Source organism: Triticum urartu, chromosome 3 (assembly GCF_003073215.2).
Source record: "Triticum urartu cultivar G1812 chromosome 3, Tu2.1, whole genome shotgun sequence".
NCBI lineage: Eukaryota > Viridiplantae > Streptophyta > Magnoliopsida > Poales > Poaceae > Triticum > Triticum urartu.
The window spans coordinates 395556582-395577612 of NC_053024.1; positions in this window are offsets into that span (position 1 = coordinate 395556582).

Here is a 21031-nt window from a genome sequence, read left to right on the forward strand (position 1 = left end):
AAAGGGGATGATTCTCGTTCGTAGAGGGAAGTAGGCATTCTCGCGACGGCGGTAGTGGAACTAGTCGATCTCGCATGCTCTAGGGTCGAGGTAGAGGTTCTCGTGATCTCGGCGACGGTAGTGGTACATGTTTATCAGTAGTCGAAAATGACGATCCGGAGAGGGTACTTGGCAACATGCACGTCGTCGGTAGTTGTACACAAACGTAGTCGGACTTGACGGGTTCGAGGTCTCCGGACATAGTGGTACATGTTCGTTTTTTGGACAGGTACTTGGCGTTCTTCGGTCATAGGTACTTGACATTTTGCTACCCGGGTCTTCGGCGATGGTCGTTGTACACCTGACGTTGGGGTACTTGCCGGTCCATGAAGTCGATCTCAGAGGTCTTGTCGGATCCACAACGACGGTTGTTGTTCACTCGACGGCCTTCGGCGATGGTAGTCGTACACGGTTTGTAGAGGTACTTGACGTCTTCGGACTTATCGGTCTCGATTCTTGCGACGGTAGATGAACTTGACATATCCAAGGGTACTTGACGAATGCCGTGGTACTTGTTGGTCCGGGTCTTCGTATTTGGGGCTTGGGATTGCTTCCAGGGTTCCATGCGTCTACGGCAACATATCGCGGGTGAAAAGAGGCATTCACTTGGCGCGATTCTGGCCAAGGTCTCGGCAGCTTGTGTAGGAGCTCGATGGAATGGCCGAGCTTGGCTCATGCGACGCATAAGCGGACGCTCAGGAGGAGAGCAAGCCGCAGGTGTGACAGGGACAAGACGGATCTGGGCAACAGGCACGATGGCGCTGGGAACTAGGCGGATGCAAGCAGGTCCGGACGGCGTCAGCAGCAGAGTTGGCCGGAGAGAGAGCCTCAGGCAAGAGTTCGTCAGCACGGGGAGGAGGCTGGCGGAGAACGGCGAGGTGAAGACACAGGAAGGCGGGGCCACGGGCATCCATGGCGGTCTCTTGAGTCGTGGTCGCCGGCGGCGGCGCCGGTACTCAAACGACGAGGCGAGGTGAAGGAGCACGGGGAGGCGGCTCCATGGTCTTGTTATTTGACGAACCGGCCGGAGTTGAGGCAGAGGAGCAGCGGGGCGAAGGAGAGGCCGCTGGTGATGGTCGGGGCCGGAGCTCCTGCTGGCAGCAAGGTCGAGGCAGGTTGGTGCTCTGCAAGGAGAAGCAAGAGGAGAGGCAGCGCGGGAGGCAGGCACTCCGGCGTGGACGAGCGCTGGTCGGAGAGAGAGGGGGCGCTGGGAGGACGGTGCTGTTGGGGACGAAGGCGAGGCGACGGAACAGGCGAGCGGTGCAGCGCGAGGAAGGAGAGGTGAGGAGCGGGTGCCATGGCCCGAGAGAGAGGTAGCAGGGGAGAGGAGAGCAGCGCGCGTGGGGAGGAGATGGGATCGGGATCCCTGGTGCGATGCGTGTTTGTGGCGGCACATGGAGAACGAGGGAGGAGATGGGATCGGGCGATGCTCTCTGCCGGCGCGAGCAGGGAGACGAGAGGAGAGAGGAGTCGGGCTCCCTGGTGCTAGGTTAAAGAGGAGGTGGGCCGGTCTAGTGGGCTGCAGATGGGCCAGCCAGCTGGGCTCTTTCTCTCTCCCTCATATATCTTCTCTTATCTCCCCAAATCAGGAAAAAAAATCAAAGAAAAGGAGAATAAAGGAAGTGTTAGGGATAGAATTTGCGCGGGAGGTTAATTTCCTTGGACTCATAAAAATGAGCTTGTTCCGAGAAAATAGGAAAGAGCACACGTGTGAAGTTTGAATTCAAACTCATTTGAATTTAATTCAAATGAGTATGAGAAGGAAGTCGGTATTCGATAGGTCCAAAAATGTTGGGAATTTAGGTAGAGCTCCGGAAACTAACGAAAGAAATAACAAGACAAGTTTGGGGACCAAACTTGAAGCGGAAAAGGGCATGTGATAAATTGCAAGTGTGTTATAGGTGATTCCGAAAATGGAATATTTAATATAGCTCCCTAATATCGGGAGGATATGCTATAAAGAGAATCACCATGTGAATTCCCTCGGTTTAAATGGATCGAAGATCCATACGGTTTATTTAGTTGAGTTAAGAAAAAGAAATGACATGATGGCATGATGACATGATGCAATGACGAATGCAATGAACCAAACAAAACACACGACAAAACCCAGAAACCACGGAAGGCATCTGAAGCTCCGGTCTTGGGGCGTCACAACACTCCACCACTACGAAAGGATCTCGTCCCGAGATCTAGAATGGCACCGGAGGGACAACGGAAGAGAAAGGTAAAACTAAGTTGCTTCTTTGACAAACGAGTGAGACCAAAGAACCTTGAAAGGTTAAGCCATTTCCGAGAATAGAATAAACGGAGATGAATGAAGTTGAAGACACTCCGTTAAAAAAAAGGAACAAGGAAGAACAAATTCGAACAACACTCCGGTTGGAAATGGAGGTACAGAATATGAGCTTTGCAAAATGAAAGCACTTGGATGAGACTCCGGTTAGAAGAGGAATAGTAGAGACAACACTCCGGTTAAAACAAGATAGAGAAGGAATAAGACTGATATAATTTGGACAGCACTTCGACTGATAAGGGATGCAAAATTTGATAAGATGAGAGAGCTCGAAAGAAAACACGACACTCCGGTTGAATGGATAAGCAGTGACGGCCGAAGTGGAGGTCTAGTACTACTATGGAAGAAAGAAGTGGATATCTCATTGCGGTACAAAGCAGATAACTTCATTTATGTAAATGTTGGCACTGGACAAGATAATGTCTGGCGTTTTACCGGGATGTATGGCGAATCTCGGTGGCAGGACAAACACTTAACATGGCAGCAATTGAGAGACCTGCATGCTATTGCTAATATGCCATGGTTGGTTATGGGTGATCTCAATGAGATTCTTTATCCTTTTGAGAAAGAACGGGGCAGTCTACGTCCTAGTCATTTTATGCAAGCATTTAGAAAAGTCCTGACTGATTGTAGTTTGGATGATTGTGGATATGTTAGAGAAAAATTTACATGGCACTGTGGACGTATCCGAGAATGACTAGACCAAGCTCTGTCAAATGAGAAGTGGAACCAAAAATTTGGGAATGTGGTTCTGAAAAATATGGACTACAGCAAGCCAGATCACAGACCAATACTTATGAACACAGAACCAAAATCAATCGACAAACAGAATGGGCCTATTGTGCTTAGATTTGAAGCAAAAGTGGCTTAAGGAGGCCCACTTCAGACAGGTTGTTCAAGATGCTTGGGACTAAGCGGGAGCCTGCAGTTCAAACACAGGCCTAGTGGGAAAACTGGCATTGGTGCATGATCAACTGCATAAATGGGATCATTCTGTGCTTTAGAATACAAAGAAAAGTATCGGTTCTGCCCAACAGGAGCTAGAAACAGCAGCAAGTGGTCCTATGAGTGATGAAAATTCAACAAGGGAAAAGAGAGTTAGCTCGAGAGATTGAGTGGCTGCTGGAACAGGAAGAAATCCACTGTGCCCAATGAAACAGACTAGATTGGTTGCGGTTCGGTGATAAAAACACTTCATATTTCCAGAATTTTGCGTCCCCTAGGCGCAAAAGAAATTTTATTAAAAGGCTAAGAGGAGATCATGGTGTTTAGATGGAAGGGAGCACATCTCTGAACCATCATGTGTCTCAGTATTTTGCGGGACTATTTGCTACATAAGTGGATGAGCTAACCCTTTACTGTTAGATAAGGTAAAACCAAAGGTGTCAGAGGTTATGAATGAAAATCTGATGAGATCGTACACACCTGAGGAGGTTAAAAAGATGTTGTTTTCTATTGTAGATATGAAGGCACCGGGTTCGGATGGACTCCACGCATTTTTTTTAAAAAGTGCTGGAATATATTAGGGGACTCATTGACAGAGGAAGTTCTGAATGCAATAAAGAATAAGGTGATCCCAGATGGATGGAATGATACAGTGATTGTACTCATACCCAAGATTGAAAATCCAGAATTGATCACTTAATTCAGACCTATTAGCATGTGCAATGTTCTTTACAAGGTAATATCTAAGATGATCGCTTCTCGCCTAAAACACATGATGAGATTATATCCCTAGTTCAGAGTGTTTTCGTTCCTGGTAGACTAATTATTAACAATATCTTACTGGTGTATGAGAGTCTACATACTATAAAAATTAAGAAAGGGGTAAATGGGGCTACCGCGCGGTGAAACTGGATATGCACAAAGCTTATGATAGGGTGGAATGGGAATTTTTAAGCAGTATGATGAGTAAACTGGGTTTCCATAATGAGTTTGTCAATTTGCTCACGGCATGCATTCAATCAGTCAAATACAAGGTCAGATTCAACAACCAAGAAACAGACTCATTTATTCCTAGAAGGGGTCTTCGGCAGGGCGACCCCCTTTCACCATATTTATTCTTGATTTGCGCAGAAGGATTATCTAGTCTTCTGGCTCATAAAGAGGAGGTTCGTGGCATTGAAGGAGTTAGGGTTTGCAGAAATGCACCATCAGTATCACATTTACTTTTTGCTGATGATTCCTTGATCCTTGTGAAAGATGATATGACTAATGCAACCTCGCTGAGACAGGTACTAGATCAATGTTGTGCAAACTCGGGACAATTGGTGAGTGAAGCTAAATGTAGCATCTATTTTAGCCCAAATATCGATGTTGCCACAAAAGCGGAAATTTGTACGGAGCTCAATATTATGTCTGAAGCTTTATCAGATAAATATAAGGGACTTTCTACCATAGTGGGGGTGGATAGAAGCGATAGTTTTGTTCACCTCCTAGAGAGAATCATAAACAGGTTGAAGAGTTGGAAAGAAAAACTCTTGTCCATAGGAGGGAAAGAAATTTTATTGAAGGCGGTGATACAATCAATTCTTGTATTCGCTATGTATGTTTTCAATATCCCCAAGAAGCTATGCAAGGACATGACAAATGCAATGACAGAATTTTGGTGGGGTGATACAGATGAAGTTCGACGGATGCATTAATTGGCCTGGTGGCAGATGTGTATTACTAAGAGGGATGGAGGTATGGGTTTACGTGACCTCCACTTTTTTAACCTTGCTAGCTGGCAAAACAATCTTGGAGACTTATCACAAATACGGATACTCTATGTGCTCAAGTTCTGAAAGCTAAGTACTACTGAGGGAGTCCTGGATTAGGGGGTGTTCGAATAGCCGGACTATACCTTCAGCCGGACTCCTGTACTATGAAGATACAAGATTGAAGACTCCGTCCCGCGTCCGGAAGGGACTTTCCTTGGCGTGGAAGGCAAGCTTGGTGATACGGATATGAAGATCTCCTACCATCGTAACCGACTCTATGTAACCCTAACCCTATCCGGTGTCTATATAAACCGGAGGGTTTTAGTCCGTAGGACGACATACACATCAACAATCAAACCACAGGCTAGCTTCTAGGGTTTAGCCTCCTCGATCTCGTGGTAGATCTACTCTTGTACTACCCGTATCATCAATATTAATCAAGCAGGGCATAGGGTTTTACCTCCATCGAGAGGGCCCGAACCTGGGTAAAACTTCATGTCCCTTGTCTCCTGTTACCATCCGGCCTAGACGCACAGTTCGGGACCCCCTACCCGAGATCCGCCGGTTTTGACACCGACATTGGTGCTTTCATTGAGAGTTCCTCTGTGTCGTCGCCATCAGGAAGGATGCCTCACCCCGTCTTTAAAGATGACACCGTTGCTAAGGGAGCTTTGGCTGTCGGCCAAACCCTCTGGTTAGGTGGCTTTCTTATGACCGCCTGTTCGGCTTCTGCGCCGACGATGACCTCTCGAGCCATCGAAAACAATCTTAATGTCAACTCGGAACTCCCCGAGCAATTAGATCCAATAGATCTTTCCTCCATAAACGAGCTCTTGGATCACTTCGCCGCCCTGGGAGTCGCTACGGATTACGACCAGATTGGGCCTAAAACTGATCTGAGAGAGATTAACTCTCCCCAAGTCACCCATCACGTTGCCGTGGTAGAGGGACAGTGCGGCGACCCTTCATCTATCTTAAGGACTCGCTACGTCCGGATCCCCGATCCCTCCAAGCCGGATACCCGCGGAGGGGAGGATATCACTCGAGACCTGAACTTAGAGTGAGGCGACGGGCTGGATTCATTAGACAACATCCAGGAATCCAAATTGTCGAGTTCAGAAATTCCTCGGCCTCTGAGCCTTAGATGGGGTGAGGCTTCGGATTTAATTCCACCCACCCACCCCAACATAAGCGATCTATCCAAAATCAGGCAAGAACCCGATGAAACAGTACATCATTACTGGGCCAGATTCCTCCTGGTTAAGAACAGGCTAAGGGACTGCCGCGAGGAAGACGCAATCTCAATCTTCTGCAATAATTGCACGGAAAAGGGAATACTCAACGCCATAAGTCGTCGTGATATTACACGCTTCGCTGACTTGGCGTCCATTGTATGAAAGTACTATGCGATGGAAAGCGCCTGGAAAACCGAAATAAAATTTTGGGACAATCCGGCCCTGAATACAAACCCAGTCCGAAATAAAAGGGTGCATCATCACCAGTCACCCGGGTCAAGCACTAAAAAGCAAAAACCCTCTACAGGGCATGGAACCGTACTGGAAGGGTGGCTTAATGGACCCTGTAAAATTCATAGTACAGAGGACGCCACACCAACTCACAGCCTCAGAGCATATTGGATACTCCTGCAGGTGGCCAAAATTGGCGAAAATCTCCTAATTCCAGAGGCCACAGAAAGCCACCCCAGAGACACCAATACGGTATTAACAGTCTTAGAGACTTTCGCATCAAATAATATGCGAAAAAGGACACTCCGCAGCCTTGCCGAAGTCTACCAAGTAGCAACAATAAACCCATGGAGTGACACGGCTATTACCTTTAACGCCAGTGATGAACCTAAATTCCGAACAACCCGAGCACCAGCCGCATTGGTTCTCAGTCCAATAGTGGACGGCTTTCGTCTTACCAAGGTACTCATGGACGGCGGCAGCGGATTGAACCTCATTTACGAGGAGACCCTTCAAAAAATGGAAATAGACTAGAACCGCATTGAGCGAAGCAGCACAACCTTTAGAGGAATAATCCCCAGTCGGGAAGCGCGCTGTACAGGAAAAAACACACTAGATGTGGTGTTCGCCACGCCGGATAATTACAGGTCCGAAGAGATCACGTTCCAGGTGGCTCCGTTCAGCAGCGGTTATCACGCTCTGCTAGGGCGGGAAGCGTTTACAATCTTCCAAGCAATACCCCATTACGGGTACATGAAGCTCAAGATGCCCGGGCCTAACGGGATCATCACTCTCGCTAGTGATCCGGACATAGCACTCCACGCAGAAAACAAGACAACCGCACTGGCCCTCGAGGCACTATCCGAAGCCCTAGCGGCTGAGGAGCTGACTGCGCTGCGCTCTACGGTGAATAGGGACGATGTGGTACTCGACAAAAGATCCAAGTCCACCTCCTTTAAACCGGCGGATGAAATAGTCAAATTCCAAGTCCATCCAACGGACCCTAATAAAACAGCTTCCATCGGGGCACAGTTAAACCCTGATGTCGACGCCGCATTGCGAGAGTTCCTATGAGAGAACTGGGACATTTTCGCCTAGCACCCTTCAGACATGCCAGGAATCCCATGCAGGCTGGCCGAGCACAGCTTAAATATCCAAACGGGATTCAAACCTATCAAACAGGCTCTTCGGCGTTTTTCCGAACCTAAGAGACAGGCCACGGGAGAGGAGCTAGCAAAGCTATTGGAGGCCGGATTCATCAGAGATATAAAAGATCCGGACTGGCTAGCAAACCTGGTGATGGTACCAAAGAAGGACAAATCCTGGCGCCTGTGTGTTGATTTCAAAGACCTTAACAAGGCTTGCCCAAAGGATCCCTTCTCCCTCCCCTGCATCAACCAAATTATCGACGCTACCGCAGGACATGATTCGTTGTGTTTCCTCGACGCATATTCTGGCTACCATCAAATCAAGATGGCAGAACCAGACCAAGCCGCAATGGCATTTATCACACCATACGGGCCATTCTGCTTCAACACGATGCCCTTCGAGCTCAAAAACGCCGGCGCAACATATCAGCGCATGATTCAAACATGTCTGGCAAGCCAGATCGGCAAAACAGTGGAGGCATATGTAGATGATGTGGTCGTCAAAACAAGACATGTTGAATCTCTAGTAGACGACTTGAGGCTCACATTTGATAACCTCCGAACATACGACATCAAGCTCAACCCAGAAAAATGCGTTTTCGACATTCCAGCCGGAAAGCTCTTGGGCTTCATTGTATCCGGTAGAGGAATTGGAGCAAATCCAGCCAAGATCTGAGCTCTGTCGCAACTGGATATCCCAAAGGACCTCAAACAAATACAAAAGTTAACTGGATGCGTGGCGGCTCTAAGCCGCTTTATCTCCCGCTTGGGAGAGAAGGCCCTACCCCTTTACCGCCTCCTTCGGCGCACCAAACACTTCAAATGGACGGACGCAGCCACGACCGGACTCGACGAAATAAAATCGATACTGGCAACAAACCCAGTCCTGGCCGCACCAAACATTGGCGAACCAATGCTATTATACATTGCAGCAACACATCAGGTTGTAAGCGCAGTGCTCGTCGTCGAACGAGAAGCGGACGGACACAAATTCCCCCTTCAAAAGCCGGTCTATTATGTGTCCACTGTCCTCATCCCTGCAAATCACAGTACCCGCATTATCAAAAGATTGCGTACGCGGTATTCATGGCATCCCGGAAGCTACGACACTACTTTCAAGAGTGTTCAATAACAGTAGCCTCGGAAGTACCACTTAACGATATTATAAACAACCGTGACGCAACGGGCCGGATTGCGAAATGGGCCATCGAGCTCCTCCCGTTCGACATAACTTATAAGCCACAACGAGCCATCAAGTCACAAGTCTTGGCCGACTTCATCGCAGAATGGATGGAGGCCGAACTCCCTAAAGAGTACGGCACATATTCAAATTGGATCATGCATTTCGATGGCTCCAAGATGTTGGCCGGACTGGGGGCTGGTGTCGTTTTGACGCCCCCCACAGGAGACACAGTTCAATACGTACTACAGATTATGTACACGGACTCCAACAATGCAGCCAAATATGAGGCCCTTTTACATGGTCTCCGAATGGCAGTATCCATGGGCATCCAACGCCTAGAGGTGCGCGGGGACTCGAACCTCGCAATATCCCAAATAAATGGAGACTTCGATGCCAAGGATCCAAAAATGGCAGCTTACCGCAACGCCGTCCTAAAAATGTCAGCTCGGTTCGAGGGGCTAGAATTTCACCATATAGCCCGGGAAAATAATCAGGCGGCAGATGTCCTAGCACGCATCGGCGCAAAACGCGATGTAGTCCCCCCCAACATCTTCTTGGAAAGGTTGTTCAAGCCATCCATAGCATGGGAAGGGGAGCCAAACAATAACAGCCCGGACCCAACCGCACTGCCCACCACCGACCATTCTGACACAATCGGAGGCTCTGCCAATGAAATAACACCTTCAACCCACGTAATAATGGCCGTCATCGCCCGTTGGACAGAACCATTCCTCGCCTACCTTACTAGGCAGGAACTCCCCGAGGACCAAAATGAGGCACGCTGCATAGTGCGGCGATCCAAAGCCTACAGAGTCCACGAGGGAGAGCTTTATAAGAAAAGCACTACCGGAGTCCTTCAAAGGTGCATCTCCGAAGAGGAGGGGCGGAATCTCCTGGCTGAAATTCATGCCAGACTCGGCGGTCACCACGCTGCAGCCCGGTCCCTTGTAAGCAAGGCCTTCCGTACAGGCTTTTATTGGCCGACGGCCCGGGCAGACGCTCAGGACTTAGTCCAACGATGCACCGGTTGCCAGCTCTTTGCAAACCAAAGCCATATGCCACCCACCGCCCTCCAAACCATCCCCATTACTTGGCCCTTCGCGGTCTGGGGGCTTGACATGGTTGGACCCCTTAAAGGCGGAACCCACAAGCAAAAATACTTACTGGTCATGGTGGATAAGTTCACCAAATGGATAGAAGCCAAGCCTGTTAAGACGGTCGAATCTGGACCGGTGATAGACTTTATATCCGGGGTTGTACACCGTTACGGCGTCCCCCACAGCATCATCACTAATAACGGCACGAACTTCACGGCCGACGAGGTAAAACTCTGGTGCAAAAACATGGGCATCAAGCTCGATTATGCTTTCGTCTATCACCCACAAACTAACGGCCAGGTCGAACGTGCAAATGGTCTTATCATGAGCGGCATCAAACCCAGATTAGTGCGGTCCCTCAAGGAATCTAACACGCACTGGGTAGAGGAGCTCGACTCCGTACTCTGGGGGTTGCGGACCACGCCGAATCGCACCACCGGATACACACCATTCTTTATGGTGTACGGCGCAGAGGCAGTTTTGCCTTGCGACATAATTCATGACTCACCTCGAGTGCGCATGTACGAAGAAAGAGAAGCCGAGCTCGATCGGCAGGACAGCTTGGACGCATTGGAGGAGGAGCATGACGTGGCAAAAGCCCGTTCCGCATTTTATCAACAGCAGGCTCGAAGATACCAAAGCAGAGAAGTACGGGCCAAAAATTACAACGTTGGCGAATTAGTTCTATGACTACCGGACAAGAAAAAGGACAAACTCAAGCCCAAGTGGGAAGGTCCCTTCATAATTGACCAAGTCCTGACTGGTGGAGTGTACCGCCTGCGGGATGCATCGGATAACCAACTCGAGCCAAACCCATGGAACGCAGCCCGTCTCCAAAGATTCTATGCCTAGCACCGGACTCTGTGTTCGTCTCCTTCCTCTGTCCATTTTTTATATTTTCTGTCTTACATTTCTCTCTCTCTCTCTCTGTCTCTCTCTCTCTCTCTCTCTCTCTTAGCCTCTAAAGGCTCATAAAGTGACGCGCTACCCGCGCTCATTAAACCTGGGGGCTTCTTTAAACAGAAGCTTATTCATACGGGCTTCATGCCCAACACATGTGTCGGACTTCCGCATGTACCTTTTATTCACCATTATATGCATCGATATGACTTAAGTTTTGGCCAAGCTGGGTTGCCTGGCTCCTGTGCTTACCCCTACGTTCCCGATTGTTTGGCTAGGTGGTAAAGGGAGCACCTCTGCGATTGTTACTGCCGGGTCAGCCGGACGTGTACCTCAGACTGGGTGAAGCCGAAAGCTAGCGTTCTTAAGGGAATATTCGGTCGGTGAACTAAACATGATCTTCTTTTATTTTTATCTATACGCCCCCAGATGTTTTTCCTGCGTTTCTTTTCGCAGCATGGACATGCACCTTAGGGCATGCCTCCCAGGGAAAGGAACCCCTAACGGAACTATTCTCCCTCGAAGATATTTCTTACTAACCATGTAATATAACATACCTAGTCGGGCACTTGTCTGTTCACGCCCTAATGACCCCTACGCCTGGTCTCCATGCATTCCCCGGTTCCTATATAACCGCATGGGAATTCGGACACACTCCGGACCGTCAGGTCCCGAGGCTGAAGCGAAAAGGTCGGCCATGACAAATGATCTACAATCCGGCTAGAAGACATTATAAATGTCAATTAAATTACATAGTCATTTTGACTGGTTGTATTCCTCTTCAATACCATCTAACAGGCTATCTAATTTACAGTCCTGCTAGGAATACTTTGCGGCCAACTCTACTTCGCCGTATACTAAGCTTACAGGGATCTCCTTCCCATCGGGCCCTACAGGACCGACCTCGGCCATGTGGTTGGGGTCAGCCTTTGCGTACCGCGTCTTCACCATGGCCCAGGCCTCCCTAGCGCCTTGACGGCATGCTGATATCTTCCACAATCGGAAGCGCCGCCGTGCTCCCTTTAGCTTCTCCGCAAGCTCTCCAAGACCTTCGGGCATGGAGATGGATGGCCACAGGGCCTGGGCGACGCCTCGCATCGCCTGCCGAACTCGACCGAGCAATTGCGAGAGCCCGGGAAGAAGGTCACCCGTAGAACCGGGCATCTCCTCTGCAGGACGACCTGTTAGCACACCTACATACATTGCTCTGTTAGTCGAGTTCCCCACCGAACTTTCTTTCAAAAGGTTCGTTCAAGCACTTAATAAATATGCCGCGCCGAAGCCGCTGATTCTCCTTCATGGAGTCTGACAGCTGGGCACGAACATCTTTCAGCTCGACGCCCAGCTTGGTGTTGGCATCTTGGAGATTGTTCTTCTCCCCCATCACCTTTAGCAGCACCCTCTCACCAGCCTTTAGCTGGCGTAGGAGGTGTTGCCTTTCTGGATTCAATCCGGCGCCATCTGCAATTTCATTTGTCAGATTCGCACCAAAGCCGTGCTTCGCAAAATACTTATCTTTCAAAGTGTATATTACCAGAGGGGGTCTCCTTAGGCCCCCCTGCCGCGGCTAGTGCGGCCTCTAGTTGGGATTTGCACTCTTCCAGCTCCTTGGACAGTAGGGAATTCTTTTCTGTAAGAACCTGCATATCAAATGATCCTTCAATCAGTTATTCTAACTGTTTCAAGTCTCGAGGGCTATTGCTATATACATATAATTACCAAAATTTTCTTACCCGTATGTCTTTTACATATTGCTCCGTGGCTCTGGCTAGACCATTTTGAGCGGCACAGAGGTGCGCATCTCCCGAGTTGAAGGCATCTAACGCCCCTTGGGAGAAACAAGCGTCGCGAAGAATTGTCCGGCGATGCCTGTGGTTCATGGCACTCTCCACCTCAGAGTTGGTGGCATACAACCCGTCCACATCCTCCGTCGGAGGAGCGTCTGGTGCGCTGAAAGTGCAACTATCCCTAGGTGGTTTTGGTAATTCATAACAACATATAGCTCATTGAGCTAATGCTATTCCAAGATGATCATTTCAGGAAAGCTCAATGATTGGCATGGCATGGATGTGAAAGTGGAACCCTCAAAATGTTAAGTACAAAGGATTGGCTCAAGCTCAAAAGCTCAAGACTCTTCATTTTATATTTTAGTGATCCAAGATCACATTGAGTCTTTAGGAAAAGCAAATACTATTAAGGAGGGATGGGGTGTTGCTTAATGAGCCTCTTGCTTCATGTGCTTAGTGATATGCTCCAAAACCCTCAACTACTTTCCCATATCCACATATGACCTAAACCCTAAGACAAACTCGGTCCTATCGATTCTTCCTATCCGGCGCCACCGAGTTTCACTTGTCATTAGCCACTGCCAAACCCTAGCAATTCGGTTCTACCGATAAGGATCTCGGTCTCACCGAGATGGGGTTGCAAACTCTCTGTTTCCCTTTCGTAACTTTTCGGTCCCACCGAAAGAGCGAATCGGTCCCACCGAGATTGCAATGTAAACTCAGTGTTTCCCCTTTGTAACTTTTCGGTCTCACCGAGTTCCACTCAGTCTCACCGAAAGAGCAAATCGGTCCCACCGAGTTTGCCTGACCAACTCTCTGGTTAGCTAATTACCAAATTCGGTCTCACCGAGTTTGTGTAATCGGTCTCACCGAGATTACGTTATGCCCAAACCCTAACCATATCGGTCCTACCGAGTTGCATGTCAGTCCCACCGAAAATCACTAACGGTCACTAGGTTTACATTTTCGGTCCGACCGAGTTTATTGATTTGGTCCCACCGAGATTGGAAAAATGTGTAACGGTTGGATTTTGTGTGGAGGCTATATATACCCCCCACCTCCTTCTCATTCAGTGAGAGAGCCATCAGAACACACACATCATTCCAACTCTTATGTTCTGAGAGAGAACCACCTACTCATGTGTTGAGACCAAGACACTCCATTCCTACCATATGAATCTTGATCTCTAGCCTTCCCAAGTTGCTTTCCACTCAAATCTTCTTTCCACCAAATCCAAATCCTATGAGAGAGAGTTGAGTGTTGGGGAGACTATCATTTGAAGCACAAGAGCAAGGAGTTCATTACCTACACACCATTTGTTACTTCTTGGAGAGTGGTGTCTCCTAGATTGGCTAGGTGTCACTTGGGAGCCTCCGACAAGATTGTGGAGTTGAACCAAGGAGTTTGTAAGGGCAAGGAGATCGCCTACTTCATGAAGATCTACCGCTAGTGAGGCAAGTCCTGTGTGGGCGTTGGCCATGGTGGGATAGACAAGGTTGCTTCTTCGTGGACCCTTTGTGGGTGGTTGCTTCTTCGTGGACCCTTCGTGGGTGGAGCCCTGTGTGGACTCGCGCAACCGTTACCCTTCGTGGGTTGAAGTCTCCATCAACGTGGATGTAGGATAGCACCACCTATCCGAACCACGGGAAAAACATCCGTGTCTCCAATAGCGTTTGAATTCTCCAAACCCTTCCCTTTACATTCTTGCAAGTTGCATGCTTTACTTTCCGCTGCCTATATACTCTTTGCATGCTTGCTTGAATCATGTGATGATTGCTTGACTTGTCCTAAATTAGCTAAAATCTGCCAAGAACTAAAATTGGGAAAAGGTTAAGTTTTTATTTGGTCAAGTAGTCTAATCACCCCCCCTCTAGACATACTTTCGATCCTACAAGTGGTATCAGAGCTTTGGTCTCCATTTGCTTGATCTCCATAGCTTTTGGTGGTCATAGCCTTGCTTTCACAACCTAGGAGAGTATGGCGTCTAGCGAGGGAAATTATCACCGTAGAGGTCCTTACTTTGATGGTACTAATTTTGCTAGTTGGAAGCATAAAATGAAAATGCATATTCTTGGACATAACCCCGCCGTTTGGGCTATTGTGTGTGTTGGTTTGCAAGGTGACTTCTTTGATGGGAGAGAACCAAACCGTGAAGCTACCGCGGATGAGTTGAAGATGTTGCAATACAATGCCGAAGCTTGTGATATTCTCTTCAACGGATTGTGCCCCGAAGAATTCAACAAAATCAGCCGCCTTGAGAATGCAAAGGAAATTTGGGACACTTTGATTGATATGCACGAAGGTACCGACTCTGTCAAGGAATCCAAGTTGGATGTGCTTCAAAGCCAACTTGACAAGTTCAAGATGAAGGATGGTGAAGGTGTCGCTGAAATGTACTCTAGGCTTGCTCTCATCACAAATGAGATTGCCGGCTTAGGAAGTGAAGAGATGACCGATAAATTCATCATCAAGAAGATTCTAAGAGCCTTGGATGGAAAATATGATACCGTGTGCACATTGATCCAAATGATGCCAAATTACAAAGATCTCAAGCCAACGGAGGTGATTGGAAGAATTGTTGCTCATGAGATGTCACTTAAGGATAAAGAGGAACTTCACAACAAATCAAGTGGTGCCTATAAAGCCTCATGTGAAGCCCCTACATCATCAAGTGAGAAACAGGACTTCAATGAAGAATTGAGCTTAATGGTAAAGAACTTCAACAAGTTCTACAAGAGTAGAAGCAAATATAGAAGCTTCAAGTCAAGGTCCTACAATGACAAAAGATCTTCTAGTCGAGAGCGAAACTGCTACAATTGTGGAAGACCCGGACACTATTCCAATGAGTGCACGGCTCCCTACAAGAGAAGAGAAGATTCTCCAAAAAGAAGAAGCAAAGGATCACCACCAAGAGAGAGAAGGAGTAGAGATGATCGTTATGAATGAAGATACTCACGGAGAAGCAAGGATTCGGAAAGGAAGGAAAAATCATCAAGGAGCTACACAAAACGAAGACATCAAGCTCATGTTGGTGAATGGGTATCCGGCTCCGACTCCGACAGCCACTCCGAGAGAAGTTATCACTCCGACTCTGAAGATACTCAAGATGAAGGTGTTGCCGGTCTAGCACTTGTGTCAACCAACTCCTATGACATATTTGATTCACCAAATGAAGGAATTGGAATATGCTTCATGGCCAAAGGTCCTAAGGTAACACACCCTGAGTATGTTGATTTCAATAGTGATGAAGATGACTTGTTAGGTCATGATTTGCTTGGTGACAACTCTAGTGATGGATACTATGATGAAATGTCAATTAAACATGCTAGTCAAGATAAAACGAATGACAATGATAAGGAGAAGATTGAGGCTCTAACTAAAGAACTAAAAACTCTTAAGTTAGCTCATGACACTATCTTCGAAGATCATCGAGAACTTTTAAGAGCTCATGAGAAATTATGCTTTGAAAAGCTCAATCTTGAGCAAGAGCATGAGTTCTTAAAGGCAATCAATGATGATCTCCACAAGAAAAGTTCTTCTTACATTGCCAAGCGTTTACTCTTATCCACTTACATGCCTCAAGTCAAGTCTAGTAACAAGAAAGATTCTTCCTCTAGCAGTAACAATGATCATGTTAAATCCAATATTGTTGCTTCTAGTAGCTCTCTTGATTCCACTAATGATTCTCTTAGCCAAGTTACGCTTGAGCTAGAAAATAGTTTATTGAAGGAAATTATAGCGAAAGGAGTGTACAAAAGCCTTGTCGGGAGTAAGCAATTCGAGGAAATTGTGCGTAAGCAAGGAATGCACCGGAAGAATCAAGGTGTTGGTTTTGAGCAAAAGTTCAATGCCAATGGAGTTGAGTGGGAAGAAGATCAATACCCCAAGACAAAGTTTGTCCCTCAACAAGAGAAGTATACTTCTTTCAAGGGGACACAAGCTCAAGATGATCTTCCACCACAAGACTACAAGCAAAAAGGCAAGGACAAGCTTCAAGAGGAAATTGATGCATTTGAAGAAGCTCCTAAGACCTTAGTCAAGTGGATTCCCAGGACTACTTCAAGTTCCACTTCATCAAGTACGACTACAACTCCAAGGATTCCCATCAAGATGATGTGGATCCAAAAGAAGAAGAACTAGAGAGTTCTTGAGGGTGACTCCGCCAACATACTTCACTCTTATCATTTTGGCAAGAACAAGTGCAATCAACTTCCACATCTTGCACTAGTTCAAGGAGTCACAAACCCTCTTGTTGGTAAGACAAGGGACAAGGTAACCTAAAAGTTTTCATGGACATCATCTCTTGTGTGCATCACTCTATGTCTATGGATATCCTTGTTTGTTCCTTGTGGGACTAACCCATGTAGGTATTGAAAGTGCAATTCACTCAAATGGATAGCTCCAAGAGATCTACATCAACATTGAGCATCCACATCTTCAATATCTACATGAAGTCATCATCGACAAAACCCAAGGTTAGTTCATCCCTCTTAGGGGGGATATCACATCTAGGGGGAGCTTTACTCTAAGACTTGAGCTAAAGCAACTCTAAAGATGTGAACAGAACAATGCTTTATGTAAAAGTGGTAACCCCACTTGAGCTTAAACGATGAGTATGACCTATGATCAAGTGATCTCACTTGACTCCTAAGTCAATATACTCATATATAGATGACCTAGTCATCGCAAATTGCTTGATAGATGCTAGAATTGGTTGTGCATGCCTTGTCACATATTTCATTTGCCATCTTATTGTGTGAGCATGCTGATTGCATATTTTACTCATTCGAGGACATCCACTTGTTGTTTTGATTGTTCGGCTTTATTTCTTTTTGCCAAGTGGATGGACAAGAATGCCTAAGAACCTCCTCTAGCTATCTATGTTTTTCTCGTCTCAAACTCTATTCATGCTGCATCACAAAATTTGATCAAGTCAGATTCGAACCACTCTGTGTGAGGAGCGCTCGGAGTCCCCGATTCGTCATAGACTTAAACTTCCAAAACCTCTTTATGATTCTCGGTCTGACCGATACTCCACTTTCGGTCCTACCGAGATCATTAAGTTGATCTAGGTTTTCGATCTTGGTGCAACCGATTTGAAAATTTCGGTCACACCGAGTTTCAGTAACTGCACGCAGTTATGAATCTCGGTGCCACCGAGTCGTTCCACTCGGTCACACCGACAGGGTCGGGCTATATATAGTCACGGGAAAAATTTGGAAATTTCTCCGAACCCCTTCGCCCGCGCGATAGCCTGCTCTGCCCTCGTGGTCTCCGGATCGTCTTCTCGCCGCCAGCAGCCTCCAGTCGCTAGTCTCCGTCGCCGTCAACGGGAATTCTGCCCCGCCGTTGCTGCCGTAGCAAGTCCCCGCCGAACTAGGGTATGGACTTGATCTTTGTGCTATTCCTCAATCTGATTCCTAGCACATTGTGATCATATTGTTTATAGCCACGTTTGATAAACTTCTATCCAGTCAAAACGCCCGTAGATTAGGTTTGATTCGAAAATTCTAGGTTTAGGTTTCCGCCGAAACTATCTCGGACCCACCGAGTTGAAAAACTCGGTCCCACCGATTTGGCTTATGCCATTGCACAAGTGAGACTCGGTCTGACTGAGAATTACTTATCGGTGTGACCGATTTTTGAACTCAGTGAAACCCTAGCAGTCTCGGTGCCACCGAACTGTGACTCGGTCCTACCGAGTTCACTAGTTTAGGTTCCAAAACTGCTTCGGTATCACCGAGTTTGAAAATCGGTAGATCCGAGATGATTTCAGTGGGAAACTAAAACTAAGTTTTTGAATCATTCTTTTGCAAAAATCTCTGCATTTTGTGATGCTCATCCACTCTATCTCTTCTATAATCTATTCACAGGGTCAGCAGTCAGTTTGCAGCATGTCTGATCACAGTGATAGCCAGAATCTGTCAGAACAGCAAGTGGTGATGAGTGAGGGCACTAGTCCCTCCAGTTCATCTGATGAAGGCAGCAGGAGCACTCCTAGTAACTTGCCAAAGGCTGCCACGAGACAAAGGAAGAAGAGGACTTCAGATTCTGAAGATGAGGACTATGTGGCAGAGGAAGAGGCCACTTCCAAGAGAGTTGAGCCAGCTCAAGGCACTAAGCCAGGCCTGAAAATCAAAAGGCCAGCAGGCAGGCAGCCCATGTCAAAGGCAAGAGCCTCAACTGAGAAGCCCACTCCCCAAGAACCAGTTGCAGCTGAGGGCAAGAAAAGGAAGGAAAGGGTGAAGAAGACTGTTGCTAGAGTGCTTGGCAAAGCTTCCATCATGGAAGAGGAGGAAGAAGAAGAAGAGGCAGCTGCACCAGCGCCCAAGGCACCCAAGCTAATGGGAGATGCCATAAAATCAGGGGGAGCTGCTTCCAAGGCCAAGTCAGCTCCAAAGCCAAAGCCTAAGAGAAATACACGGAGCATTCCTGCAGCTGAGAAGAACAAGGCCCCAGTGCCTGAGACTGTTGCTGAAGAAGAAGAAGAAGAAAATGTCCTAAGAAAGCTAAAGCCCAAGATCCCAGACCACAACGATGCTCATCCTGTGGCTGAGGACATGAAGCTCAGGAGAGATTCAGGGCTAAGGAAATGGAGAGAAGCAGACCCATACGCTTCAAGGAGAAGGACTGCCGTGGACTAAAGGTTTCACACCAAGGAGCAGCAGGATTTCTATGAGACAGTGCTGCTAGATAAGAAGCCCATTGTCTGTGATATGCATTGGGTTGATTGGACATACATCAAGGACAATGAGGAGCACTATCCTGGAGTGCAAGACAGCTTCATAGCTTGTGGAGTAGCTGACTTTGTTGGGCAGAAGCTCACAAAGTGGAACAAGGAGCTTATCATGCAGTTCTACTCCACGACTCACTTTTATCCAGATGGGAGGATCACATGGATGTCTGAGGGTACAAGGTACCAATCCACAGTGGCTGAGTGGGCACAGATCATTAATGCCCCAGAGGAGCAAGATGAAGACTTGGATATCTATGCCAAGAAGAAGATGGACCATAACTCCATGTCCAATATGTACAAGGAAATTCCCAATGAAGCTCTTGACACCTTCAAGTTTGGCTCTGTGCATTACCTTCTGTCAGGACTCCCGACGATCAATTGGATACTAAGGCACACCTTACTGCCCAAGTATGGAGATCACAAGATGATCAGAGGCCATGCTATCAACTTGCCACATGTGTTTGATGTGCCTCAGAAGTTCAAGGTGATGAGCCTCATAGTGGAAACAATCAAGAGGACTGCAGTAGATCAGAAGAGGAGTTGCGGATATGCCCCTCAGATTCAGGAGCTCATCAACTCCAAGATGGGCACGGGCATATATCTATTGGATAAGGAACATTTGCCCATCCGTCCAGATTTTGAGGATAACCAAGTGGTCATGACTGAGAACGAGCCATCATCTGCCCAAGCATTTGCAAAGAAGGAGAAGGCGAGGAAGGAGAAAGCTGCCAAGATGCCTACTCAAGAGGAGGCATCTGAATACTTCTTGAAGACCAAACAAGAGCAGCTTGGTTACTTGATTGCATCCACGCTGAGGATTGAGCAAAGTCTGGCCACCCTCACTCAGAATCAGCATAGCCTAGAGAGAATCATGGAACAGAAGTTCTATGACTTGGATGTCAAGGTAACGGAAGTTCAGTCTGCAGTGGAGCAGCTCCAGGAGGACATGCAGGAGAGGAGAGGCAGGACTACTACTCATGCCTTTTCCAGAGTGCCACGAGGCCCGAGGTCATCTGCCGTGCTAGTTGCTGACACAAGAGCCACCACTTCAGCACCAGCTACAGCCTCAGTTCCACCAGCTCCAGCATCTACTTCAGCTCCAACTCCAGCGACTACTTTAGCATCTACCGAAGCCTTCGTCCTTGGAGTGATCCGGACTCCACCACCACCCGAAGATCAAGCCTGAGCGTCGATCTAGTGCTATGCATTTTCTAGGAACTTTTTGGTAACTTGTTGCCAAAGGGGGAGAAGATGTATAGATCATAGGCTTCGAGAGAGAGAGAGTGTTGCTTTTCTCTCTTGCTTTATTTGGTGGTTTTTCGAACACTTGTTTGCTTTTGTGTGCTTTTGAGATACTACGTCATTATTTGTGAGACATTGATGATCATGTGTTTGATCATAAGCTACACTTAATGCTTGCTTAATGCTATTATCCTATCTATCTTATGTGATCATTCATTATTCTTGGTGATGAGTGCATGTATTTCATTCTTATCATTTTGAGCGCTCCACCAAGATGTATGTGACATGGAAGAGTAACCCATGACTCTAACTCTTTGTGCATTTGCAGTCCAAAGCAAATTTTTAAATATGCACAAATTTAGGGGGAGCTCTTACTTATCACATACTTCTCAAAGCGACGATATATTTCATGATTATTATCTTTTGTCGAAGCTT